At 30.1% G+C, this 11,449-nt stretch overlaps 2 long non-coding RNA genes across 2 annotated transcripts; both read left to right on the top strand.

Annotated features, from left to right (window-relative positions):
* The first annotated feature begins 5,078 nt into the window (after positions 1-5,078).
* LOC136273417 (uncharacterized) lies at positions 5,079-6,109 on the top strand. Its single transcript, XR_010711627.1, has 3 exons — positions 5,079-5,366; positions 5,521-5,582; positions 5,872-6,109. It is a non-coding gene; the product is annotated as an uncharacterized lncRNA (long non-coding RNA).
* A 417-nt stretch (positions 6,110-6,526) lies between these two features.
* Positions 6,527-8,410, top strand: LOC109621014 (uncharacterized). Its single transcript, XR_010711626.1, has 4 exons — positions 6,527-6,651; positions 7,080-7,176; positions 7,280-7,356; positions 7,624-8,410. It is a non-coding gene; the product is annotated as an uncharacterized lncRNA (long non-coding RNA).
* Positions 8,411-11,449: the final 3,039 nt, after the last annotated feature.

The following is an 11,449-nucleotide window of genomic DNA, read 5'->3' as shown; positions in this document are numbered from 1 at the left end:
TCGCTACTCCTCTGAAACCATAAGAGATGAAGACTTGGAACTTTTACCAATGTATTCAGTATACTTAGAGGGTTCTTCAATCTATTCATACCGAAAGGATCTGAGGCCCTCTTCTAGTAGTTATTCCCCCTGAAAGTTTTTAATTTTCTATAAAATCATTTCCAACTTTTTTATTATTTGTCGTACAGACTTCGGACCACTTGGAATAGAAGCGTCTACCTTGGCCAAACAAAGTGACATAAAGGTCAAAGGTCAACGTCATTTAGAAGTCTTTTAATTAATGAATTTTCATATCATTTGAAATACAGAATTATAGTAAGGGTTTCAATAGCTTGCTGGATTGCGCAATAAGGTATTCAATTGGGTCAGCCAGGTATCACATCAAGTCCTGTGGTTACTCAGGTGGAACTTGTTATTCATTTTGTACAAAGACAGCTAGCCTGTAGAACACTCTCTTCTATTGTTAGCTTTACTGTTTATACGATTGTGTAAAGAATATTCACTTGGCTCAGTTTTGTTCATAGTAAGTGGAAAAAAATTCAGAAAAGTAATTATATACAACATGGAATTTTAAAAAAAAATGGCTTGATAATAATAAAAATAAAAAATCTCTTTTAAAACCATTTATCAATTAATGGCCTTGTGGTTTTCCCATTTTATAGTACAACATATATCATAGGTATAGTAATGTTTTGTAAATCTTATAGAGCAATCTAGCAATTCATTAAAATATTAGGTGGAAAGACCTCTAATTGTTCTCGAACAATTAGCCTACTAGTTTTCTTTATGTTTTTTCTTCTTCTTCTTCTTTTTTTCTATTTAGCTCGGGGTGACTTTTTTATTATTAGAGTTATCCAAACAATTTAAACTTTATGTAATTGCTCATTAAAAGTTATGGTACCAATTGACCCTGTGTCAAAGAACTCCCAGAACTTACAGAGTTATTGCCCTTTGAGAAGAAAATGCTTGTTATCGCTACTCCTCTGAAACCATAAGAGATACGGATTTGGAACTTTTACCAATGTCTTCATTACACTTAGATGGTTCTTCAATCTATTCATACCAAAAGGATTTGAGGCCCCCTTGTACAGTGTAGTAGTTATTGCCCCTGAAAGTATTTAAATTTCCATAAAATCACTTCCAACTTTTTTATTATTTATCATAGAGACTTCGGACCACTTGGGATGGAAGAGTCTACCTTAGCCGAACAAAATGACATAAAGGTCAAAGGTCAAGGTCATTTGAGAAGCTGTTAATTAACGAGTTTTTATATCTCTTTTGTTTAGGGTGGTAGAGAAAAACATTTTTATGGATGTAGTAGGACATCTTAAGACATTTTAAAATATACCCCTTGGCTCATACCTTTGAATAATTACAGAGTTATAGCCCCTATTGTACGAAATGCTTGTTATCGCTACTCCTCTGAAACTATAAGAGATAAAGACTTGGAACTTTTACCAATGTATTCAGTAAACTTGGAGGGTTCTTCAATCTATTCATACCGAAAGGATCTGAGGCCCTCTTCTAGTAGTTATTCCCCCTGAAAGTTTTTAATTTTCTATAAAATCATTTCCAACTTTTTTATTATTTGTCGTACAGACTTCGGACCACTTGGAATAGAAGCGTCTACCTTGGCCAAACAAAATGACATAAAGGTCAAAGGTCAACGTCATTTAGAAGTCTTTTAATTAATGAATTTTCATATCATTTGAAATACAGAATTATAGTAAGGGTTTCAATAGCTTGCTGGATTGCGCAATAAGGTATTCAATTGGGTCAGCCAGGTATCACATCTAGTCCTGTGGCTACTCAAGTGGAACTTGTTATTCATTTTGCACAAAGACAGCTAGCCTGTAGAACACTCTCTTCTATTGTTAGCTTTACTGTTTATACGATTGTGTAAAGAATATTCACTTGGCTCAGTTTTGTTCATAGTAAGTGGAAAAAAATTCAGAAAAGTAATTAGATAAATCTTTACCGATATATACAACATGGAATTTTTAAAAAAAATGGCTTGATAATAATAAAAATAAAAAATCTCTTTTAAAACCATTTATCAATTAATGGCCTTGTGGTTTTCCCATTTTATAGTACAACATATATCATAGGTATAGTAATGTTTTGTAAATCTTATAGAGCAATCTAGCAATTCATTAAAATATTAGGTGGAAAGACCTCTAATTGTTCTCGAACAATTAGCCTACTAGTTTTTCTATTTATTGTTATTACATTTTTTTTTTCAAAATAAACAAAATCAAAATGTATATACAAATAGACGCGATCTCTTTGCGAGAGGTCTTCCGTTTGAAAGATCCTAAAAATAGGCTCTCGGAATAGTTGTTTCTTTCTATAATTTCTTAACACGTTTTTAATACCATTAAACCCTATCTATGGATTATAATAGTCATATGTTTATAGCGAAAAAAGCGATATTATTGTGATTTTTAAAAAAATTAAAACAAAAATTGGAAGAGTCTATGATTTTAACGATAAAATTATAAATTGAAGCACAATTAAGAAAAAAGATTTGGCACTCGGCTCGGTCGCCTGGGCCCAATACAACAACGTTACGAGACGGAATCTTTAACATTTGGACTTTGCAGCTCAAAATCTCGGAATCCGTGGATCGGATTCAAAACAAATTGCATAATTTGCATTCAATAAAGCGTCTCTATCGAACAAAAAATTAAATAGGTTGGGAAATCCATGCTTTTGTTTCTTTGCGTTGACGACCGAGTCGAAATCGACTTAAGCATTCTCGAGAAAGCATCTCAGAAAAAGATAATGAAGAAAAAGACACAAAACAACAATAAAAATGTGTTCCATTTGAAACAGAAGACCATAAAGAAGGTTTAGAATATACAATGATGCACACACATTTTCATTAAATCCTTTAACATAAACATTTTTATTGAGTTCTTTGAAAACAGTTACATTCCAGAAACTGATGTTGATTGTATGAATAAATCAGGTTGAAATAACTTTATAAAAACCTTTGATTTTTAACTAGGAATATTTCCGTTCCATTCTTTTGGGCTATAAAACAACTTCCTTGATTTTATCGATGTTTGAATGTATTTTTAAAAAATGAAATAGAAAATACAATCTTCCACTGGGTTACATGCTGACTGACGTTTTCATACTAAATGTCAGACCATAAATAATCACCTAATTGTCTACGGACTTTTCCGTTTTCTTTCCAATTTCGAGAAAGAGCACACGGCGGGTGTGACCGGTCAGCAGACGATGCTCACTCCTTCTAGACACCTGATTCTACCTCCAATGTAATGGAGGTCCGTGTTGGCTCGAGGTTTGTATTTTGACCATCACAAACAAACCAAATCATCAGCGTTTCATTTTTTCTCTATCATGACATTTTTCCGATTTTGTTATTTAACTTGATTATGACATGCCCAATTGTGACGAGAAGCACACAGCGCGGGCGACTGGTAAGCAGAGGATGCCTACTTTTCTTAGGCACCTGATCCTACCTCTATCTCTTTAGAGGTACGTGTTGCTCTGCTTTGAATTTTTTTTTCGTTTTATGGATTTTTGATATGGTTGACAGTTAGTTATTGTCAGTTTTTGATAGAGTAAGACAAAAATATGAGTAATGATTATCCCTAAATTCAGCATTTGATATTTTTTATTGTTTAAATTAATTGTCAATATCTGCAGAAATGTTTAGAGAAAAACTACATTTTAAAAGCAGCAGTTATCAAATAGATAATGGTATAATTCGAAAGAATTCTATGCTGTTAACATCCATTTGGGATAACTTCTACATTTATCAATTTTTAAAAGTATTACAATTTAATTTTAGTTTATAATATAGGAAAGGTAAATATTTTGCGTTTAAATATAAAACAACTTCCTTATTACATAAATATCAAGGATGTAACAAATTATGAAAACGCTATAATCCTTATAAACGCTATCATACAAATGTTTCATTGTCGATATTTTTTTAATGTTAATCAATTCAATCTGACATTTACTGTTTGGAATTTTTAGTAAAATTATTGTGGCTATGTTTAAGATAGTATTCTTTCCCATATTTTTGCTTATGTTGGAATAATCATTCCGCATTTCAAAATAAGTCACCCTTGTGTTATTCTTTAAACAAAGTAATTCACAACTTAGCGTGATGTACTGTTTTGTACTTGATATAGAATTAAAAGCCACAATTTTTTTCTTCAATAATGCACTTTACTAGGTTAAATGTTTTATCAGCAGGCATTTAATGAAAATTATCAATGTGTAAATGTAAGTAGAACTCTTATTAGGATACATCGCAACTGGAATCGGTGTCCAGTTTGATACAACTGAGTCAAAGACAGGGATTTTATCAATCTGCGGCGAAATTAACAAACAACACATTTTGATCAAACATTAGCTTCAACAAACAACACCTTTTGAAACATTAGCTTCAACAAATGTAAGATAATTGAAAAAAATGCAAATCTGAATCTAACGCCGTTTTTCACCAGCTAAAAAACTGACATGTTGTTTAACATTATCCGCATACGTCACAATACGATGGGCATGGAAAACGTAAAAATTCCGCTTGACGTTATACAAATTAACATGTTTAAAAAAAACAATAAGCCTTGTTTTTTTTAAAAACTTATTATTAAAGAACTAGAATGGAAGAAAATGATAAACTTTCAACCTAGATTATACTTTTATTACATATTAAAACAGGACAGTTTCGACCTATTTAGTAATTCACTTTTCGATATATCTTAATTATCCAAAATTGCTGAGGATTGAATGTCAATAAACTGGGGAGAAGACATTTCCTGAAAATAAAGGCTATCTTTTTACCCATATAAAGCGAGTACAAGCTTATGTTCCCCTTTTCTACATTATGACATTTATTAAATCCAATGCTCAGGAAATTCTGTAAATTTTATAAATACATAGATTTGTAAAGTGCCAATCTTTTTTTGTCCAGCATATAATTAGCCTTATTTCAATAAAATCATGATAGGGAAATGATACTATTGATCTTGGGTGGGTATCCTTCCGCTTACAAATTATGCGTGTTTGTATTTACCAATTTGTTTGCGATTTCATCGACGTATAAAATAATTGAGTGAATCTAGTATCAGATAGGTATTTTTTTAAATACTTTTTCCAACACAATAGACGTGTCATAGTTGTGTTTTGAACCAAAAAAAGTTTGTTATGCATGATACTTCTGAAGTAAAACAGTCTAATTTTAGGATGAAAAACATTCTATTACATTTTATGTTATGTTGGATTCTGCATTCTACAAAATGCTCTTTGACAAAACAACCGGACTACAATCAAACTAAGGAATTGCAAAACCGCAATCAGTCTGAAGAACATCCTTGTAACAGGTGCTCAGAAATTTATTATAAACTTTATTTGTATTTTCCTCGCTTAAATTGAATTAATTTTCTCTTCATCAATATTTTATTTGCATAATACAGAAATTTTGTTTTGCTTCAAAATATTTAAAAACATATTGTCATTGTTTTACAAAAAATGAAGACAAACTCCTAATCCCTGCTGCTACAATGAATACTTGAACAATAGCACTAACAGTTGTACAGGTAAGTTTTGTGAAATTTGATATATATCTATAAGTGGAGCGCACGTCAATCACTGGGAACAAGTCTAAATGTCTTTTTTCTATCTCTTATTTTTATCATATTACATTTGTTCCCAAAATATTTCAGTCAAATTTCAAAATCAAGCACAATAAAACAATAATTGACGTTATATAACTTAATCATGCATAATGGCTCTTTGCGTATAAATTGTATTCGATCCGCTGTTGAATACAGAACACGTTAATTTTTTTTTTTTACTTTTTGAAAATATTTCCGGTTTATTTTTAAGAATGTCCAATCGGAAGTTTTGGCTGGAATTGTTAATCAACATGTTTTCCTGGATACTTTGGAAGATTGTGTCAGATTCCTTGTCCATGCAACGTCTCGGAATGCCACATTGTAACTGGCTGCATCCCGACAAATTATATATGTTTGTGATTTTCATTTAGTATTACCTTCTATCATACCATTTTTGTAACATGAAATGCATTAACTATAAAATATTGAATTAAATTAACTGCAAATTCAAAATATATATTTCATATATGTTTTTTTTTACCACAGCAATGATTCTTTTATTGATTTTAATAATGAATGTTGTTTTTGACATCACTATCAGACAAATCTATCAGTACTGTTTACCTGTGTCTAATAAGATTTTACGAAGTTCTTTTTAGGTGAATAAGTTCAAATATCAAATCAAAATATTTTTTGAAAAAAAATGCTTGTTTTATTTCATATTATCTGAATCTTGTTTGTACATAAAACATACAAATGAGTGAATATCTTAAGGCTGGACACTATGATTTAAAGATATCATATTTATTTCACAACTTTGAAAAATAGAATTATTTATCGATGATATATTTAAAATTCATGTTCAATATTCCATTAAAACTACCTTTAATATATATGTTATAAAATATTAATTAATAATAATCAAATATATGTTCATTTCTTTATCATCTAGATTCTCAGTCAACAATCATGTTGAATACAACAAAACGTCCAGAATCAAGTTTACAGCATGTATCAAAAGGCGTCAAACCAAAGATATCAACATACAGAGGTATCAATATCGTCAAGAAATTGTATCGAAAGATTTTTGGAGACTTTTTTTATTAAAATAAATCAAACAAAATCAATCATATATGGCACTTTTGTTTATTAGATAAAAATTTGAAGATATTTAAAAAAGAAATAGAATTATTACTTACTCAATTCAAAACGCAAAAAAACATTATTTTTAATACAATTCTGTTTGTATTTTTCAATTTTTAAATCATTTATTTTATTCTTTATATTGTTCTCGTACATTTTAATAATTCATCAAGTTCAACCACACGCTTTCTCTGAGCAAAGCTGCGTTGCGTAGAAAAAGAATCTTGTTAAACCAGACCTTTAAAAAATAGCTCTGGAAAACGCACATCTTTCTTTTTGAACATCATATAAAGACCGTTATTTGCTATAAACTAAGGAGAGGCATTTATTTCAAAGGCACCAACAGTCCAAAAATGACAACATTTGGAATTTATCTGCTCGGTACACTTTCCACATTCTTTGTCGTTGGTTGCTTTTTCCTATTCTATTCGCGGTAAGTTGAAACTGAAATATTACTAACGATTTTGAGCAATGAATTAAAAGTAACACATTTGAACTTGACCAGTTAAAATCAAGTTTCTTTTTATTTTCTTTAGAAGAGCGAATATGAATTTCAACTGTTGTTTTCTTGGTGTGTGTATTAGACAGTTGATATGCCCCTGTATAGATCAAGGTACGAAATAAAATCTCTATTGTTACTCATAAACAAGAATACGTAAATAGATTAACTAATTATATTTTTGATGAGTCTTTTGCGTCAACATTGCATGTAGAGCTGTTCAATATATGGTACAATGAATTACAACATTGGCTTGATTTGTGTTTAAAAAATTCGTTATATTTTCTTAACATTCATTATTTATAGTACTTTAAAAAGCGCCGATACTATATCTTTTTTGGTTCATGCTTGTTAATTAACTGAATGTTTATATTTCTATAGAAGGTGTAACAAAAGTGATCCAAGAAGACACTGAACTTTCTACTGTCAATAGGACATCTTTGTGGGAACAGGTGACAGAAAACGAAGACCCGTACTCTGAAATAAGATATTCTCAGTGTATAGAAGAAAGCAGTTCTCACGGAGCATGTAGGAACACGAATTTTTGCCAGATGGGAGAGTGCGATTATTCAGATAAACATAAACTCTACCAAACGCATATGGATCAAAATGTATACGATCACATTAGATTAAAAATTAATTATTCAAAAGCGGTTTCTGATAAAAATCCTGATTCACGAAATGGGTAATTTGTGTCTCGTTGGAGCAAGCAGTCACTCAGAAAGGAACAACAAAAAAAGAATGATATAGAAAATGAAAGTCTGACATTTCCTCAAAACACAACATTAGGACATAAAATGTGTAGAAGTAATAAACATCAGCATGCTCTGCCTAATTACAGTTTGCAATTAACAGATATCAAGTTAGATGCTGAGCTGGATCATTTTACAGAAAAAGTAAATCAAAATTCTATAGACACGGATGGTATGATTGACGGTCGGAGAAACAACCGCCCGTACAGTTTGGCTCATTGCTTGTCAAAACCAGATATAAGTATGGATGAACGAGAGTCTTGCAAATCTACCGATCATCCTTGTTGATGGAGAAAACAGAAGGAAATTAAAAAATCATTCCTGTATCGCAAAAGAATCTGATACTAAACACAAGTAAAACATACTGACGGAGATAAAATGCTATAATTATCAATTATGTATCCGAAACAAATATAGATATATATATATATATATATATATGTTCTATTGGCATAATGTAAAATGCTTTAATTGAAAAACATCACATGAATTGGGTTCATCAGACACAAATTTAAACTACTTTTATCTTTAAAAAATATATTCAAATAAAATGACTATAGATTTTAAGCTAAGTCGACGGTTAAGAAAACAGTTATAAATATTTAATACGAATATCCTTAACATATTTTTTACTCGTTTTCATTATTGTTTGAGCTATTATAATTTCGGACTAATTAAGCGTATCTTGTATTGATACATGGTTTTTAAATATTCACTTTGTTTTCTTATCTCAATAACCTATCGTTGAATTCATATTGATTTCAAATGCATATAGGAAATATTCTTTTCAAATACTATAGAATTGATATTGGAAGAATAATGTTGACATACTTTACGTGTCTAAAAGCATGTTAATTGATAAGAAGAGATTAATTTCAAAATCTATAAGAAATTAGTCGTTATGACATGATTTTGATGAATACTCACTATTAACTGTGATAATAACAACGAACAGGGTTCGGTAACAAAACAAAGAGAATGTCATTTAGCATTTATTTTATTGATAATTGTATTTCATTAATTTTCTCATTTCATTCATAGCTATTGGATTATAGAATCAACATTTTCTTATTACATATAATGTACATTGATGAACTAAAGCATAAGCCTATCAATTTTTGGCAAACATTTTAAGCCAGATTATAATGTTTCAAATTAATAAATCGATTAAACTTTAACCAAATTCACATGAATTTGTCGATTTGAAAATGAATATACACTAACGATAATGAATACAACTAAGTTTTTTATGGTTATTAACATTTTAATTTAATCGTATCAGTATTAGTACAATTCAATTTCTAGTGACTCTCAAATCTTTGCAATTTCGGTTGTTATCTTGCATTTAAGCCTCGATTAACATAAGATTTTGTATGCTACCATTTTCCTAACTGAGAAAGACCCCCTGGCGAAGCAATTTGTATCTAGAGTGAACTATTTTTAAACATCTTTGTTCTGAAGCAAAATTGAATTTACGGACTAATCATGAAACATCAAATAAAGACCAAAGTAACATATTATGTATATGTTAGTTATTGTGTGATTTATAACATATCTCAGACATGAAACTTTCACATTAAATAATTAAATATCAAGTGTAAATAAAGAATATAGAATGACGTAGTGACACAAACTGATAAATTAATTCAATTCAAAACTCATTAGGTGAAAAAAAAAAGTTTTCTCTTTAATTTTTGTACATAATTAATAATTGTTGCATTTATTGTTGGTCCACCAACGCATAGTATGTAATTGTTTAAGTTTATTCACTCTGAGTGTCTGACTGGGCCGGCTACCACGACCGCCAACTTGTTTATTTATTGTGGTAAACAAAATATTATCTATTTTTAGCATGATTTTGTTTAATCATTTGTAATGTTTCTTAAATGTTTATGCCAATTTTCACCAATATTTGTCACTTAGAAAGGAAAATAAATGGGTTGTCGCAATGATTTCCGAACAACCCTCGCAGTAACAATTTATTTTATAGACGTCTATCAGGAATTTGCAAAGGTGTTGTTTGAATTAAATTTATGTAATACATTGAATATCCAATTGAGGCGCTAAATTTTAATTAAACTATCGAATTAGGGGCTTTAAACATAATTAGAGTCATAATATGAAATTAAATTATGCGTGCAATATATGAATTTTGAGACATAATTTCCTTGTAAAATAGGTTCACGACAAGGAAATATAATCATAACAACTTAACGCTTTCAATATTAAATTGTTGATGCCGCCCTGCTTTGGATAATTAAGGAAAGGTCAGCCGTGAGTTTTCAATTTGTTTTATACAAATTTCTATCTGTTGATAAAAGGCTGTTGTATGCATTTGGCAACAGGATCCAGCACAGTGAAGTAACCGCCTCATAAACAGGAGAAAATTTAAACAGGTAAATATCTATCAGATTTGACTACTATATTGACGTTATATTATAGGATAAGACACATCACGAAAATGACGTCAAAATATCAAAAATGCATCGTGAAAAGTTAGACGGTAACAACAACATGACAGACGTACATGTAACGTCTTTTTAAATGAATATTGACACAAACGTAATATCGTACAAAACATTTCTCATTTGGAGTAATCCCCTTTGAATATGACGCAATCACATTTAAAATTCGTCAGAAGTTGTAACCACACAGGGGATATGCACAGACAACGGATGAAGAACGCAAGCTGACACAATCAATTAATGCTGAATTCCAACAAATCTATACAAGCAGTGACATTTTCTCATGGAATTTTTTCGACGTAATTTCTTATGGGTTTTTTTTCGTTGTTAAAATATGATATTGCATGATATGCATTTTTTCATGTTTAAAATAAAATGAAGTGCTGTTTCGTTAATTGGTAACACATTAAAACTACATACTTGCTAATGAATAGGTTTCTACACTTTGAAAATTGAAAATATTTTTTTATCTGATTACATAAATCTCTATGAAACTAAAACTTCTGTAACTACTTTACAATGTGTATCTAATAGCCTGAAATTACCCCTTTTTAATATTTGCTTATGTTACCACGGCAACCTGTCTCATTAGCAACTATTTAGATTTGTCTTGCATCTTTATTAACCAAAACATATTAAATAATCAAATATGAAAAGAATCGGTGAGTAGGCGTGGCTACCGAATTAGATATTTCCATAGAATTGATCTTTAAAGTTACATTTTACATTGTAAAAATGATCAGTTTTTTTTTAAATACTGTAGTTTAAATGCATGGTTATAAATTTTGATTTGATACGGATATTTCCGTCGCTTATTATTGTTTCTTAGTTCCTTTTCTACTGTAATATCTGAATTTACTTCCTTTAAATTAACAATTTCTCACGATTCCCGCTTTCAGAACGTTATGAGACTGTCGAGGATTTTGATACTTCAGATTGTTTTAAACATTTCTGCCAAAGAATGTAACAAGTATGTTTTATTTACATTGT

Source organism: Magallana gigas, chromosome 3, assembly GCF_963853765.1.
Source record: "Magallana gigas chromosome 3, xbMagGiga1.1, whole genome shotgun sequence".
NCBI lineage: Eukaryota > Metazoa > Mollusca > Bivalvia > Ostreida > Ostreidae > Magallana > Magallana gigas.
Note: the sequence above shows the minus strand (reverse complement) of the source record. Positions and strands in the feature narration are given on the sequence as shown.